Source organism: Podarcis erhardii (genome assembly GCF_964252035.2).
Source record: "Podarcis erhardii genome assembly, chromosome: 6".
In the NCBI taxonomy this organism is placed as follows: domain Eukaryota; kingdom Metazoa; phylum Chordata; class Lepidosauria; order Squamata; family Lacertidae; genus Podarcis; species Podarcis erhardii.
In genome coordinates this window covers 67,809,567-67,827,879 of record NC_138510.1, presented here as the reverse complement: position 1 = coordinate 67,827,879, position 18,313 = coordinate 67,809,567, and positions in this window count along the sequence as shown.

The window sequence follows — 18,313 nt, the reverse complement described above, 5'->3', positions numbered from 1 at the left end:
AGCCCCTCTTTTTTTCTAGAAAAAGAGCACTGCTTGGATCCATCCCAGATGGGTGGAGGTACCACTCCTGAACCTGGTTTATGTTCAAATGCACCCCACTATTCTAACATTATCTCTGGTTTTGTAAGCACCCTGGTTAAATAAATTTGGGGGCTCCTGTTGTAGCTTGTGCAAGACGTATGGATGAACAGATCACTTCTGGTCCATGCCACCTTCACGTGTGTCCATTCATTAGCCTGTTTCACCCTTCTCAGGTTTTTGAAAAACCAGCCTTAAAAAAATACATTTTTATATGCATAGTAACCTGCATCTCTTGGTAGTTGCATACCAACAGCTGCAACCATTTGATCACTACTCAAAGTGATATGCAACTGGCAGCGCAGTGAGCAGACTGCTGCACTAGAGGAAGATAGCCTAGTCAAAGGTTTGAATCTAGGTAACTGGCTTATTTTTTGAGTAAGCATGAATAGAATAGGAAATGGGATGGTTTGCCCCCCCCCCTTTGCAGATACATTGGTTTTGTTTTGTTTATTGCTTTAGGATTTTCTTCCAATCTGTGCCAGGACTTACTTTAAATGAAAAGCAGAATACACATTTTAAAATAAATAAATTGCAATGCAATTAACTATCAAGGCAAATCTGCAAGTCAAATTAACAAGGTATTCTTGTTGTTGCCAACAAGAATGTAATAGAATGGCCTTCCAATCTGAAGACGATTTTCTAATAATAAAATTGCTGCATTTGTGTTGTTGAATCCAGTTTTCAGCTTCTGCCAACCGCTGTCAACAAACTCCTTGTTCCCCTTGGCAAAACAAATTATTGCAGCAATGCTGCAACAGCTTTTCACTGTGTTTTAAAGAAGAAGAAAAATGTATTCTGTTTCACAGTTTCATCTGGACTTCAGTAAAGGGGGAAAATATCCTATTGCATGTATAGTCAATCGTAGATCCCATTGAATTCAAAGGCACTTACTTCCAGGTAAGTGTGTTTAGGATTCAGGACTCAGTTCCTGCTTCAAGAAGAATAGTGGGGGGGTAGTTGTTTGGTGGGAACAGCCAAAGCAATGCAGTACTTGAGGAATTGCTTATGATGTGAAGCCACAAGATGCAGATCAGTAACAAAGAGGCATAAAGAAGTCTAATAAGAACAACAAAACTAACTTGGTTACTACTTCATTTCCATCTGTTAGCAACCAATGGGTACCTGCAACTGTCTGGGCTGGCCCCTTCATGAGTTGGAATGAGTCAATCAGCTCAACCATCTCTCACTGCAATGAAAAAGCTAGCCACCCACTTACCAGAATGCCCCTTTGCACCATGCCACGTGCAGCTGTTGTGGCTCTGACATGGCCCTGGTGGGAGCTGGACTTTGGCATGGTGGGAAAAGGCACTTCCACCTCCTCTTGCTGTGCCAATTGCAGAAGTCACACCCACATGGCCCTTTGGCCAATCGTGGCCATGTGATGTGGCAGGGCTTGGGAGCAGACCTCAGAGGGAACCTTTTCTCTCTGCCCCGCTTCCTGGCCATATAAAGACGGCCATGCCAGGGCCCAGTCATCAGTCTACACTGGATGCTCCACCCTCAATTTCAGGATTATGGGCCACCTGATACTTAGGAGGAATGGCCCTGTGGGACTTTGCTATGGATTACATTCTGGGCCAAGGAGGAATTTTCCTATCTGAGAGTTTTGCTTGCCTCTTAGCAATCATCACATCTTTTTGGTGGAAAAGGCATTGAGGTGGGCCAGTGTGGTGTAGTGGTTAAGAGTGGTAGACTCGTAATCTGGTGAATTGGGTTCACATCTCCGCTCCTCCACATGCAGCTGCTGGCTGACCTTGGGCTAGTCACACTTCTTTGGAGTCTCTCAGCCCCACTCACTCACTTCACAGAGTGTTTGTTGTGGGGGAGGAAGGGAAAGGAGAATGTTAGCCACTTTGAGACTCCTTCGGGTACTGATAAAGTGGGATATGAAATCCAAATTCTTCTCTTCTTCTTCTTCTTCTTCTTCTTCTTGGGCCACACAGGCAGGGTGTGTGGCCACCCTGCTCTGCTGTCATGGAATATCCCAATACGGAAGCCTGGATGGATGCTTCATGTCCACATATCCAGCTGAGGGGTGCATGGGCCTTAGGAAATACCCCCTCAGTGATCTTGGTGAGTCAGCCAGATGTGACACATAGGCTGACTCTTAACCTTGGTCAAGCCTGTTTAACGCTCAACCAGGGTGGCTGATATTGTGATACACACCCAATGCCTGTGTCAAACCACCTGACATCTGTAATCAACAAAGTTGTGGCCATATAGCCAGCCAACTGACCCGCCTGCCTGCTACTTATCTGCTGCTTGTCTGCAACTCACCTGTTCCCTCCCTCCTACCCACCCACTGCTGCTACTCTTCCCTTCTTGCCTGCCCACCCATGCACCCTCAGTGCTGTGATGCGGGCATTCCTAGCATTGCCGAGAAAGGCATTGTGAGGTTGCCCAGACAGTATCTGCCGCACTGCATCTGTAAACCACAACTTTATAGCACAATCTCCTTAAAACTTTGAAATTGCTTGGAATGTTCAAAGTGTTTTTTAAGCTGTAGTTTGAGGTGGAGCAAAGTGCTGGATGGGGGTGACCTCACCCATAGTGCCTTGCTCTGAGCAAAGACCCTTTTTCCGAGCAAAGCTAGCAATGTGCAAAGTGCATAGATGGCAGTAGCGGGGGGGGGGAGAGATTGAGTAAATGGGGGGGGTTAAGGAGGAAGGAGACAGTGGATGAGGTGGTAGTGGTAGGAAGAGGGTTGGAAGGAGAAATGGTAGCAGTTTGGCCTGCCTAAGTAACCTAATGTCTTGCACTGACTCTGACTTAAGCAATTAACAATCACAGGCCTGCAAATAAGGGTTGTCCAGGGATTAAATCTACAACATCTGACCAAGAATCAACCAGAATATTTAAGAAGAGGAAGGATATCACTTTTCATGGAAGAACTCCCTCTGGTTTCTCATCAGAGAAGTGAATTCATGGAGCGGGGGAGACCAGAGGGAGATTTTGGGTCACATGACTGGTATTTTTATTTCCCTTCAAAAGAGGCTTGTCAGCTACGCAGATGTTTGTATAGCTCAGTCTATTTTCATCTTTCTACTTTTCTGTAAAACTTTCCTGCCTCAGGCAGTTAGCAAAGCAGATTCTCCTCTCCCCTTCATAAAGTATCAAGAAAATCAGCTACAGATGTAATCCTTAGAAGGCCTGCCTCACTCACATAGCCCTTCATGTGGCAATCTTTTCATGAAAAGAATGGATCTCTTCGTCTGATTAGTTTAAGTGAGTTTGCACTGGGAAGAATTTGTTGTCTTGCCTCTGTGGCAGGAGTTATCTCATGAGATTCAGAGATTTGCACATATAATTTGCATTAACACTAATAGGCCATGGAGTATGTGTATAATTCCTTCCTCCCCTTGTTTCAGGAAGAGAGATTCTCTTGCCCTGAGGATATTAATAAATATACTATTTTATCTCTGGTTGCATGCAGATTTTCTTTTATATCACATTCACCCAGACATAACAAAGGACTCTTTTCAGAAAGCATACATTTACTCTCACCTCAACACATCCCTATGACACACCTTCTCTCTCCTCTCCCCATCTCTGTTGCATTTCTTTTCTTTCAAATAGGAAGGCCAGCTCAAGATAGTTACTGAAAGATCTTTAAAATACATATAGTGAAGGAGCCTTTGTTTGCAAGTACACCTTTCCCCCATCTTTACAGCCTTCTGACATTTGAGATGTCATGCCGTATCATTTTACTGCCATCTGCTGGATAATCCTTGTGAAACAACCTAAACAGCAGAAACGGCTGTAAGTGGAGAGTTCTAAACCAAACATGGACCAAATATTGTCCCCCAGTTTTCAGGGAGGTGGTCTTGCCTTTAAATACGAGAAGACCAATGGTCTTTTTTAGTTGCTTTCATAACACAATAACAAAAATTTGAAATGACCCCGAGAAGACGAATTGTTGTTTTTCCTAAATCTACAGAATGGGATTTTGTCTAATATATACTGTATGCTTTTGTAAGCAATTTCCCCCTAGCAGAAAGCTTATACATACATATATATATACACACACACACACACACACACACACACACATTCTTTTCATTAATATATGTGCCTTTATCTTAGTATATGCATTTTTGTATTGCACTGCAAAAATTTTGCATTGCAAAATTCAGAAAAGTGTAAGTTTTGAACGGTGGCTGTATTTCAGTTCCTGTACTTACTATTTTAGGAAGCATGAATTCTGTATGTTTGTCTTTAAACGCAAATTGATATAAATTTCTCCCTCATTTCTATTCTTATCCCATCCAGCACCCAACAATTCTGCTCTGTAAATGCTTCCTCAATGCCATTTTTCCTCACTGCTTCATTTCTTGCAGTCTCAGACCCAGCTGGAGAGAGGGCAGTGAAAAATATTGGAAAAGAATCTGTGAATATAAGAGGGGCAAGTGCCCCTTGCTAACTTTCCCCATAAAAGGTAATCCAATTGTCGCAATGTTCTACAAGGTGCATTTGGGGAGCCTGCATGTTGGAAGAAGAAGAAGAAGAGGAGGAGGAGGAGGAGGAGGAGGAGGAGGAGGAGGAGGAGGAGGAGGAAGAAGAGTTTGGATTTGATATCCTGCTTTATCACTACCCTGAGGAGTTTCAAAGCGGCTAACATTCTCCTTTCCCTTCCTCCCCCACAACAAACACTCTGTGAGGTGAGTGGGGCTGAGAGACTTCAGAGAAGTGTGACTGGTCCAAGGTCACCCAGCAGCTGCATGTGGAGGAACGGAGACGCGAACCCGGTTCACCAGATTACGAATCTACCACTCTTAACCACTATACTTTTGGTTTGCAAGCCCCCTCCATAGAGGCTGGCCCCTCTCACTGTCCTCGGAGCTTGCTTACCGGTAACCTCCTCTGGCTGATATCTCAGACAGACCAGGGAGATTTTGATAGGCGACATTTTCCCAAGCGTGAGTAAAATGCACAACCCCTCCCTCCTGCTTCCGCAGGGGAAAGAAAATAAGTCAGAAATCTATTTACATGATGTTTATTTCTGACATTACAGCACTAGAGAAAAACACGTTCTTTCAGTTCAGTTCTTCTAGCAAGTCTGACAAACTTCCTGAACATGCGCAGTCGGAAGGTTTCAAGTTACACTCTTCACAGAGACTTATCCAGCCTGTGAACGTCCTGGGAAACTCTTCTTTCCCACAGATAGGCGCATCATGTGATGTCAACAATCTGTCTGTCTGCAGCGGTGATGTTTCCATATACTGACATACACCATACTGGGTTGGACATGGGTTCAAAAGCACTCTGCCCACCTGTGATTCCCAGCAACTGGTATTCAGAGGCATAATGCATCTGACAGTGGAGGCAGAACACAGCCATCATGACTAGTAGCCATTGATAGCCTTGTCCCCCATGAATGTGTCAAATAAATAAATAAATAAATAAATAAATAAATAAATGTCTGTTAGAGCTATCCAAACTAATGGCCTTTATTGCAGGAGCAAGCTCCACAATTTAACTATGTACTGAGTCAAGAAGTATACAGCCAAATTAGAATTATGAGACAAACATGAGACATAGAATCCAGTATATGCTTCAGAGTGTCTTAGGAACTACCCTATACCTATGTACTTGGAAGTAAGCCCCGTTGAACTCAATGGGGCCTACTTCTGAGCAGTCGTGTATAAGACGATACTGTTAATGTGTTTGGGGACTGCAGTGTTTCGATAAAGGTGCTTTGTCATAAACACTTACATACCAGCCTTAGGAGCCATTGAGCTGACATAGCTTTAAAGGACAAGATGGCCCAGAAAGGGAATGCAGCTGTTTCAGTAGAAAATAAACACTCTTGAGTTCTAGAAAAGACTCTCATATAAAGCGTCCCCTGAGGTCAATAAAAGAAGAAGCTTAGAATCTGAGCTAAGCACCTTCCATCAAATAATATTTCAACAAAAGCATTATTTTAAGTGGTGCCTCTTGGGGAAAAGAAGGCCCGGAATCCATCAGTGTGGAGAAATAAAAAGCCAGCTTTCAGTAAATTCAGACACAATATTTCTGATCTTTGAAACCACAGCATGGAGGATCAGAAATGGACTTGTAGTTTGCCAGCTTCCAACCATGGTTTTCCACCCTGTGTGGAGTGCATGTTCAGACTACAATTTGCTGGTTCAGTTGTAATATAAAGATATATCCCTATACAGGCATTGGTTAATTATATCTATGGAGGGGCTGCCTCTCCACCTTTGACCTTTTTGTATTGCTTGAGAAGATCTGAAGGGCAACTGTACATTCAGTTGAACATTTCTGCAGTCTCTCCATGATGGAGAACCCCACACAATTGTAGGAATGTCCAAGGTGGAGGGTCCTGTGCCATAGTCCCTTTGTGGATACAGTTAACAATGGCTGATTTGGATTTGCCTGAATTAGGAGAATACAAGCGTAGGAAGGGGAGGACACATGAGCACAAATCTTCTTCTTGATATTCGTTTAGAATACTGGTAACATAATGTGTGAGAGAATGACAAAGAATTCAGTGTTTATTATGGTAACATGCATACACACAAAGAGCTTTGTCATGGAAAAAGGAAATACTAAATTCAGACCTTAGGGAAGAATAGTTCACCGTTTTCTGTTTAGCTATACACATGCACGCACAGAGGTGTTCCTCCACCTCTCCCCCTTCTGATATCAGGCATGAAAGAAACAACAGAATAACAAAAGAATTGGTTGGGGAAAACAGTTGGGCTTTTTTGGATTCCCAAAAAATCCCCTGTAATCCCTTTCTGGGGCACAGAGGCAGATTCTGGGAGTGGGGGAGATTCTGAGCCTTAGGCTGTGGAATGCTCTCTCCAAAGAATTTGGTGTGACTAATTTTTGGTGTGTTAATATTTTTGGTGTGTTAATATTTGGCTGCTCTTGACTGCTCTTTAGTCCTTTTCTTTGAAAATTGTGTTTTTTTAATGGCTATATAGTTTCATGTTATATGGTTGTTGCGAATTGTTCTGAGCACTTTATGGAAAGGCGGGATATAAATATTGCCATAACAAAAGGAATAAAGGGGAGTTCCAGGGAATTACAATGACACGTCAAGGGAATTTAGATGACATTTTAAGGCACAGCCATAAATGCCATGCACTGCAGAAGTAAACAGAATTCTGTCTACCTGCTCTAAAATGCAAGGAAAGTACTTCTTTCAGCAAAGTGACACCTGTACTGGAGAAACCAGGAATTATGTCTGCGAATGAAGTCAGTGATTGCTTTAGCTTTGTACCTGTAAATGCTGTTGGGTCACCCTGAATTTCTTTAAAATAAAATAAAATGGTATGTTGGCAAACTCTGCTTTTAAGCAAACTTTCATCAGACCACTTTGACCTGTTCCCTGTCTCCCTGTCAGAATTATTTGTTCTTTCATGGTGCCCAGAACAATTGCAGGGTAAAGGTTTGTTTACTCTTTTGCATCCTATTCAAATCATTTACTTTTATCGCCATGCAAAGCTGTTCAAGGGGAATATGAGGTGAAGATATAACTACAGACCAGGAATAACAGCTGCACATTTAAAATAACCAGAAACAGAATTTTAACCATTTTGGTTGCACTGAAATCGAAAAATATGTCATCATATCTACTATACTTGCATTTTGGTCATGAAATTACTTCAATTTAGCAATAGAATGGTTGCCGACAGGGATAGGATATTGCATTGTCCACTTAATTTTGCATTATTATGCATTATTATAACAACAGAAGGGTTCTTATTCAGCTTATGTTTTGGATCTCTTGTACTGTATACAACTGCCCAGCTATTAAGAACCTGTTAAATTGTATTTTCTATTTATTGCTCCCCAAAATACAAAGTTGTTGTTGTTTAGTCGTCTTAGTCGTGTTCGACTCTCCGTGACCCCATGAACCAGATCATGCCTTGGAAACTGTCAATTTCTTCTCCTTTTATATGTCCATAGAGTTTTCTTGGCAAAATACTTGGAGTGGTTTGCCAGTTCCTTCTCCAGGTGGATCACATTTAGTCTAAACTCTCGGCTATGACCTGTTGGTTTTGGGTGGTCCTGCATGGCATAGCTCGTAGCTTCTTGGAGATATTCAAGCCCATTCGCCATGACAAGGCAGTGATCCATGAAGGGGGAAATACAAGGTATGTGGTGTCAAATTTTCATCCCAAATAGCACATAGCCTGAGGAATGGCTGATGTTGGTGTTCCAGCACTAAATCCACTTGAAGTAGGAACAGAGAAGGAGGAGGGTTTTGCCACGTGGTCTAAACAGTTTGCTCTAAGATCAGCCCAAAGTGCTTATACAGGAGACCTGACGAAGCACCATGGCCTGTTGCTGCAGTTCATCCATCTCCCTTTCAAGACTCTTGCACTGTGTCTTTTGGGAAGCTGCAGGCAAAAAAGGCCATCTCTTTTGCTGAGGTGCAGTCATACTTCATGTTTGTTTGTTTTTTTAAATAATTTTTATTAATTTTCACAAACAAAAACACACACAAAAAAAAACATACACAAACAACACATGACTTCCCCATACCTCCCCTTCACTGCACCCTTGTTTCCAATTTTTTAGCAATCCTTCATTCCATTTCTATATTTAACTTCCCTCAGGTTTTCTTAACTTAAACATTTACAGCTGTAATTCTCTGTTTCTTATCCCTTGACATTTTATCAGTCTAAAATTTTACAACAGTTCTTAAGATATATTTTGAATTTTTCCCAGTCCTCTTCCACTGTCTCTCTCCTCTGATCACGGATTCTGCCGGTCATCTCTGCCAGTCCCATAAATTCAGTCACCTTCGTCTGCCATTCTTCCAGAGTAGGTACTTCTTGCATCTTCCAATACTTTGCCAAAAGGATTCTTGCTGCTGTAGTTGCATACATAAAAAATGTCCTATCTTTCTTTGGTACCAATTGCCCGACCATGCCCAAGAGAAAAGCCTCCGGTTTCTTTGCAAATGTCCACTTAAGGATTTTCTTAATTTCATTATAGATCATTTCCCAGTAGGCCTTAATCTTTGGGCAGGTCCACCAAAGGTGGTAGAAGGTTCCTTCACATTCGTTACATTTCCAGCATTTATTATTGGGCAAATGGTATATCTTTGCAAGCTTGACTGGGGTCATGTACCACCTATAGATCATTTTCATTATGTTTTCTTTCAAGGCACTACATGCCGTAAATTTAAGGCCTGTGGTCCATAACTGTTCCCAGTCAGCGAACATAATATCATGACCTAAGTCTTGTGCCCATTTGATCATAGCTGATTTAACCGTTTCATCCTGTGTATTCCATTTCAGCAACAAGTTATACATTTCAGCAACAAGTTACATTTGCTTCATGAAACTTTTTTTCAGGTTGTGTCCTGCAGTGACCCGGAAGTACCAGAAAGGGTTACTTCCGGGTTTCGCCGCTCATGCATGCGCAGATTTGCAAAATGACGTCATGCACATGCGCAGAAGCGGCAAAACATGACCTGCGCATGCGCAGACGCGCTGCTGTGGGTTGCGTTCTATTCATGTTGTGAACGGGCTTCCGGAATGGATCCTGTTCACAACCAGAGGTACCACTGTACTGTATATATCAGCTCTGACAGGCTACTTAGATGATCCAGTGGAAGCTTTCCCAAATAGGAGAAAGGAAGGCAGTTCCCCTTATTTCCCCCCTTTTCTATGTAGCCCCTTGCACTCCCCCCCCCCGCAAAAAAAAAAAAACCATTGCTCCAGAGGGATAGAGGATCCCTTGGAACTGTTTGGGAGGTGAAGAGAGGGAGGGAAATTTGCACAAACCTCTCTTTCCTCCCCCTGATTACAGAAGCCTCCTCTAGACCAAAGAGCCTTCCATGAATGAAGAAAACAACAACTGGGTGGAAGCCAAAGTATATAGCTTCTTCACCTCTTTTTATTATCTGTCAATCTATCCAGTAACCAGTCTCCTGGCCGGTCTTCAGTATGACAAGCATGACACATACACATTGTTCTCTCAATTTGGGACAGCTCATGGGACAAAGATCTTCTTAAAGAAGTGATGGCATCTCACTGTGTGTACCGCTCTCTGTCAGGCTGGTTTCTTTTTATAGCAAAATTGTAGTTTGAAGATTTCATACAGTACAGCGCAATGGGAAATGTTATGAGGTTTGTAATTTCCATAGGCTCTCCTGCCTGAAGTCAAAAGAGCAGCAGAGAGCATAAGACAAAATTGTATGTGCACTTGTTCCAGTCCAGGAAAATAATTGACGGATGGAGTATGAGCAGCCCTCCAGGAGGCAAATGGAGTTATTGGTGATCATGTCAGTGATCATGTTGATGCTAAGGATTCACCATTCATGCATTATTTAAAATGATGTTAATTCTCCATCAAGCAATCACCTGCTTAAAAATTGCTCTGACTGTGAGTAATAACAGCAAGAGCAGTTTCGGTCTCAGACATGTGTGCTTGGGACACACTTTACATTGGGAAAATGATCAAGTGTATTGCTCATAACTACTGCATAAAGCACTGGATTGTATCCTATGCTGAAGTCATTTAATGGTACACTTGTTCCACTGGTGAACTGTTTTGAGCCAGTGTGACATTGTTGTGCAAGAGAATGCATAAGCAGGTTTCTGATAATTTTACTGCAATGAGTTTCCACCAGGGCAACTGCTGCATTGGATTCTTCTGTTGTACAACATTAAAATTCACCTTTCTGCTAATGCAAAAGACCTTGCAAAACAACTTCAAAACTACAGTGTAATAGGAACTGTTTGCTTCCTTTGGCAGAATATTTTCAACAGAAATGGGAGGGAGACAGCAGCAGAGAACTACAGTCCATCATCCTAGAACATCTATGGGAGTGAATGCCAGGATGCTTCGTGATCCACCGGAATTACAACCTTCCCTACATCACATCAAGCTCTCAACTGGTCAGATTTCATTCAGTAACAGGGCACAGCCCAGAGAGTCTGTAAAAGCTCTCCATTTGAATGCAATCTATATAGGAAAAATGCTTCGCCTAGGTTGTTTTATCCTCTTTCCAACCACCTTCTGCCATCCCATTGCTCTGCTGTCTCTCATCGAATCACAGCCTTTTCAATGCAACTTCATTCAACTCATTTTTACCATACATCCAGAGTCCTTCTTGTATCCTGTCTGGAGTTGTTTTTCACTTTAACAATCAGCATGGGGTTCCTCCTAAACTGGTTTTTACCAGCTTTGTGGTCAGGTTGTTTTCTTGCATACGTGGTACTAGCCTCGCTGATAATGGGTTTTACAGAATTCCTACATCATCAGCCCATCCCTCTGTTTCTTTCCATGTGCTCACTGGTGAGGCTGACCTCCATACACAAAGATGAGCAGGGAAAAGTGGTACATTTAAGAAAAGGTAGCACGGTCAATTTAACTATAGCATTTTTTAATCAACTGGCAGCCTTAACTGTTTTTACGATTATTGGCAAGCAGATGTTTTGGAACATTTGGTTTTGTATTTAGTGCACTTAAACAGATGCAGAAAGGTGTTAACTAGGTATAGGAAAAGCTTGCAATGTGAATGCTAAAATGAAATCAGGATGCATCCCTGACTATCAGATGTATTCTCAATGATACCATTCTTTCCAAACCATATCATTCCAGCAGTTACAACAGAAACAAGCACTACTTTCCCTCAGCAGTGCACTTTGCCCAGTGCTATGTGAAATTTAGCACTTAACACATCTCACTTTCTCCTCCACCTTTCCCTCTTGCCTTATTTCTTGTCATTTTTCAACAGTTTTACTTGCCTTAGATCAAGGGTTCATGCAGAACATTGGAGACTGTCATGTGGACTGGCAAAAGGGACATTGCTGTGTATTAAGCAGGGCAGCATAAACCAGGTCAGCAAAAATGTACAGAATTTAGTTCACCTGAATTACCTACAGAAATTGACACAGTGCAGGTTTTGAATGTTATGGCAAGAACCTGTAACCACAGGACACTTTGTGGGAAATAGAAATACATTTTCTCAGTTTCTCAATAACATGCCAGCCTTTCTAGGTTTCAGCATGAATACCATGCTTTTCTAGCATAGAGTTTCTGTGTTACTTTATAAAGGAAACTGCCAAGCCATTGGTTCTCTCCCAGCCAGAGCCAGAGCAGAACCGACCAGATTGCGCCCCCTACCCACGGACAAATTAGTTCTTCTTTCCGCCTCTCCTCCAACCCATGCCCTCCACCCATTCAATTCGCCCTCTATTTAAAACACTTTCTTATGAGGCAATAATCGATATTTTTATTTATAGAGATATTTGTGTACATATTTTAAAGCTGATTTTGCAACCCCCTCTCATCTGCGCCCCTGGCAGGGGCTCACCTCACCACCTGCTAGCTAGGGCCCTGCTCCCAGCCCTACCCAGAGATTGCTGGAGATTGAATCTGGAACCTTTTGCGTGCAAGGAAAATGATCTCCCAATATGCCATGGACTTTCCCCATGGGCTCCAGAAATAGCTAGAAAGATGTTTGTTTGTTTGTTTGTTTGTTTGTTTGTTTGTTTGTTTGTTTGATTGATTGATTGATTGATAGACTGATTTCTAGACAGCCCTTCAACCAAGGATAACAGGGCAGTTTACATTATTACAAATGTGAACACTTTTATACTGAGCTTCTTCAACAAGCAAGATCAGGGTTGTTTTTTGTTGTTTAGTCGTTTAGTCGTGTCCGACTCTTTGTGACCCCATGGACCAGAGCACGCCAGGCACTCCTATCTTCCTCTGCCTTCCGCAGTTTGGTCAACTCATGTTGGTAGCTTCGAGAACACTGTCCAACCATCTCATCCTCTGTTGTCCCCTTCTCCTTGTGCCCTCCATCTTTCCCAACATCAGGGTCTTTTCCAGGGAGTCTTCTCTTCTCATGAGGTGGCCAAAGTATTGGAGCCTCAGCTTCAGGATCTGTCCTTCCAGTGAGCGCTCAGGGCTGATCAGGGTAGGGTGCAATAAAAACACAATAAAACCCAACAATATGCAAGGCTGTATAAAAAACAGCAAAACCAAAGCAGCAATTGTTCAACAACAAAGCAACAAGAGACTCTGACCAAATGTCAAGCAAATTTCTCACTGAAAGCCCACATGCCTTCCACTGCAACTCTGCATTAAACTAAATGCTTAGCAGGGCACATTCCCATTTTGCTTCAAGCTACAAAACGATATGTGCTGCAGAAGGGTGAAGTTAAGTTTCAGATTTGTCTCTTCCCTGGAATAGACATGTGGCATCTGTACAACCGAAACAAGTCTCTGTGCTGTATTCTCAGGCCAGACCTGCCTCTGACGTCTCATGCATAAGGCCTTCTCTACAGTCATACATATGCAGTGCAAAGATGTCATTGGCTGTGGAAGCCCAAGCATGCAATATCAGTAAGAGAGCCAGCAGGATGACTCTAATTTTACTTCAATTTGTCAGTGCCTTACACTGTGACATTCTTCTCTATCCACAGGCCTCATATGTGCTACCCACCCTTTCACAGACTATTTCTATGCCCCATTACAAAGGCCATAACACACAAATATCCTACATGCATCTAACAGACTGGAGGTGATATCTAACCAAGCTAAGACTTCCTAGTTTAGGTGTGGAAAACTTTTTCATCCCAAGGGCCACATTCTCTTCTGGGAAACTTTCTGAGGGCCACATTCTAGTGAAATACCCTCCAACATTCTTCAGATGAAAATAGGGACATTCTATTCTACATCAGTACCCACTTGCACCCCCTATATACATGCACTTCCGATTGAATATGGGGAAAGGGTGGGGCTGGCTGAACTGCCCCAATGGCTGTTACCAAGAGGAGCATGTAACAATACTCTGCCAGCAAATGTCTTGGTTATATGCGGGAACCTTGGATGATAAATGGTAAAATCATGAAGCTTCCATCAGCCAGCCTTCGGCAGCAGAGGAAGCACCCACACCAGATGTTTACAGGGCTGCAATTCCACATCAGCAATGTAGTCTCTATGGTCAGTGAAGGGCCTTTGTGTGCCTGCGTGAGTGAGGAACTGGTGCCCTAACCTCTTCTCCGCCTTACAGGTCCTGTTGCACCACTGTGAGCGGCCAGGCCACCACCATCTCCGCCTTCCCCTGCACTTCTGTGTTCCCTTTCTGCATGACATAAGTGGCATAAGTGTTTTTGCGATGGGCCCACCATTTGGGGACAGTTGGAGACTCTGCAATGGTGAGGCAGAGGTGGCAAAACTGGCAAAAGTGGGCAAAGCAGTGAGTGCAAATGTTACCCTTGCACAGGTTCCTCGCAAGCTCACACACTTTTCTCTGCATCCAGACAGGCAAGTAGCATGATCAGAATTCCAGAGCACATTCCAGGCAGACCAAAGCGCTTGGGTGCAAATCAGGGCTTGCAAGGCCTGTGGCCTGGGGAGAGAGCCATGCAGCAGATAGAGAATCCTGCACGGGCAACTTTGGTCCCTGTGTCGTTCTAATTCAAGGAAGAGGCATTTGATATATGGTACATTAACCCTCTGTTAACTTGCTGCTTTGCTACAAGACTCCAAAATATTGCTATGATTTATTTTAGCATTATTGCGTTTGTGATTTTAGTGTGTTTGGTTATCAAAGTTAAGGCTATTTTGCCTTTAGTTTGTAGTGAAGCTGTGTTAAGTGTCTACTCACTAGCAGCTCCAGGTGTCACTTATTTTAAAGCACACTTCTTATTTTACCGACACCTTCGCTTTCACTCCTTGCATTAAGTACCCCCGTTTCCTAGCATTGTACTAACTCAGCCTGCTCTATTGAATTGCAATCACACACCCTTGTCCATTGTGTTAGGTTAGCACCTCCTTGGCTATAATAAGTCTGAAAGAGGGAAAAATCCTAGGCTCACCTCATCAAATGGAACTTTTCGGCAACTTATTAAAAGAACCCCTGTGGTATTACAAAATGCAGGTTTGCTGTCATCTAGCTAAAAGATCCTTTTAAAAACCCTTCATTTTTGTGTGTAAAGGCAATTTCTCTGCTTAAACTCTTTGAATTCAGACTAAATGAAATCAAGTGTTTCGAAACTTTTTTTTTTAAGGTGCCCCAAAGGCTCACTCGTGTACTGTTGAATGTAAAGAACTATGAAGCTCTCACATAGCTCCCCTTCAATGAGCTCATAGAAAATGATTCCTTCATTACTCACCGCCAGATTTTTGTGAAATTGAATAAAATCAGGTTTAGATGGAAAGTAAGAGCTCCATCCTTCTTGATCATGAACACAGCCCACTAGAGAAACCTCTCTTCATGATTACCTGTTCCGTAATGAGGTTAATACCTACTGTAGCGGGAGAGTTCCCAATTAATGTGGAAAGGACAGGGGAGGGAGCAGAGCTATAAAATTATTCCCGGTGTTAATCGGTTTCCTAACATGGGCCTGCTGTTGTTGTTTGTTGCTGTTGCCAAGCAAAATGTTAGAAAGATGCACATCTTTCCTGGCATTAAATCCTGAAACCTAGTAGCTCCTGCTTGCCGATTCTGGGACTTGCCACACTCCTTTAATGCTTCATTCACCTTCTCTGATTCCTGCAACTGTTGACATCCAATGAGCACTGTGTAGCATGATAGACAACATCTTTTTCTCTGCTCTCATTACTGAACCCTGTGCCAAATTCTCCTATCTTAATCACACGAGGAAAAATATAACATGCCTTGCTACCACTGAATTACAGACCCATCTAACCTGACTTTGACTGTCTCCTGACCTCTCATTGCATGCTGGAATCACAATCTTGGGAAGCCCAGTTTACTTCAAAAGTGCCCTACATGTGATTAAGATGTGAATGGGGCTATTGTTTTGCATACTTCACCCAATAATGATTCCAGTGTATGTGATAGTTCCTGTGTGCCTGTTGAAATAATATCAAAACAGGAATATTTACATGGCCTGCATTAGTCCACCAGTGCAACTACAATAATCAGCTCCTTGTGCAGATCTACTGTGTGCACAGAGCTCCTGCAAATACACTTCCATGGAAAGGTCATCTCTATTCGCAAATGCATGGTGGAATATCTTGACTGAAAACTCTCACAGTGCAGCCGGTAGCTCCATTGCAAATCTGTATGTAAAAATATCAGCATACTCTAAACACATGGATTTGTGCCTTCTTAGCTAATATGAATATTAAGGTTGCCATATCTTGAAGAGCAAAAAAGAGAACAGCCAAGCCGCTACCAGCCTGAGCCAGGGAAAGAGGTGCATGGGTGCCGGTGCATGGGGCCACCATTCCCATGCCCCTCTTTCCCTGGCACAGGCTGGCAGCAGCCACAGCATGCAGAGTAGCTCAAGCTGCCCAAGCCCTTTAAAATGTAAATATCCACCCAGATGGGCATGTTGGCCCCTCAAAAGTGAACATATCCAGGTTTTCCCAGACTTATGGCAACCCTAGTGGATATAACCTTAGCTCCTCTGTGTAATTTTGTCACATTGGGACAATTTTTAAAAATAAAAAAATTAATTACTCTTCAAAATAATGTGCAACTTGAAATTGGCAAATATTCTTTGCTTCTCTTGAACTGGCCCAAAAGTGAATTGCTTTGTGTCTTTAAAAAATCAGAAACAAATCAGTTTAATTTCCATGTTCCAGCCACCTAGGAAGACTTACTACAAAGAAATGTGCATAGGATTACACTGAGCGTCTATAACCATCTGCATGCTTATTTCTGAGTCAGTCTGGTTGAACACAGCTGGGCTTACTTCCATGTAAAAGTGCACAGCATGCTGTTTCTTGATACTCTGCAATAATTCTGTCCTATTGCTTGTGACCTGCAGTCACTGTGTCCATGACCATTATTTGTACTGGCAAATCCATGTGTGCTGCTGTCTTAATATTTTATGGTGATTCTCTTATCAGTTGAGTCACTGTGACCTGGTACCGTAAAATCCAAAGTATCATATTTACCATTTTACCCATCCATAAGCAAATCAAAATTGAACACATAACCAGCTATTACATAATTACTTTTGCTTTCCGAAAGAGGGGAGCTGCTAAGTGCACAGGGCTAAACTGGTTCTATATCCAAACACTGACTTATTGTATCCGTCACCAATAAGTGTTTCATCTGTGTTCAGAGAGCAAAACCTATTGAGCCACAATCTGCACCCTACCTAGGTTTTTAATAAAGGCTGGTGTGGATTATGTTGCTTGTGCATTAAGAACAACACCCTGTATAACACACTGTGCATTTAAAAAACTGAACTCTATCTACACTGCTTTCTAGTTCTTCCAAGGTTAGATTACAAAGGCTCCAGTCTTAACCTGGGAATAAACTTCAAACACAATGGTACATACTTCTAACAAGGCATAACATTGTGATGAACATAGCATGGTTGGAGATAGTAAGACTTACTACAAAGCAAGTGTGCATAGGATTACACTGGGAGTCTATAATCATCTGCATGCTTATTTTTGAGTGTGACTGGTGGAACACAGCAGGACTTACTTCCATGTAAAGGTCACAGTGTGCTGTTTTTGATACCCTACAATGATTCTGCTGTCTTACTTGCAATCACTGGGTCCATGCCAATTATTTGTACTGGTAAATAAGCATGTGCAGCTATCTTAATATTTTACACTGATTCTCTTATCAGTTGAGTCACTCTGACCTGGAACAGTACTGAAAAATCCAAAGTCTCACATTTACCATCTTGCCCATCCACAAGCAAATTAAATTTGAGCACGCAACCTGCTATTACAAAATTATTTTGGCTTTCAAAGAGAAAGAGCGGTGCTAAGTACACAAGTACACCTGCTGAGGATACACTGGGTCTGTGTGATCCACAACATTAAAGCCCGTGCAGAGCTTGTCTGAGGCCTGGGGCAAGAACCTTGATGAAATAAAGTTATAAACTCAAACAAAAAAGCAGCCAGTCCCTGGTGGGGCCCGCTGGTCAGCTTAGTTCTTTGAGGCCCAGGGCAATTGCACCTGGCTGTCCCCCTTCTGCATGGGCCTGACAACATCACACATGCTGCCATATTGGCCCAGTCAGAGAAACAGTTAGGCAGTGGGTTGTGTAAGTGCACTAACACAATATAGAATCCCTATCCTGTTCTAAGTCACCAACACCAGGTCCATTTGCCCAAAATGAGTAGACTGCAGGGAAGGGAGAGAAATGGGATCAAGAATGACGACAGCAAAAACTTCTCCTCAATACCCACTGTGACTCTGTCTGCTGGACTTCCTCCCTATTTTGGATTTTACCTAATATGGGGGGGGGCATTTCAGATGAACCTCCAACTGAGGAAAGGGTTTGCAGAAAAGGTGATCTGTACCACATTGAGA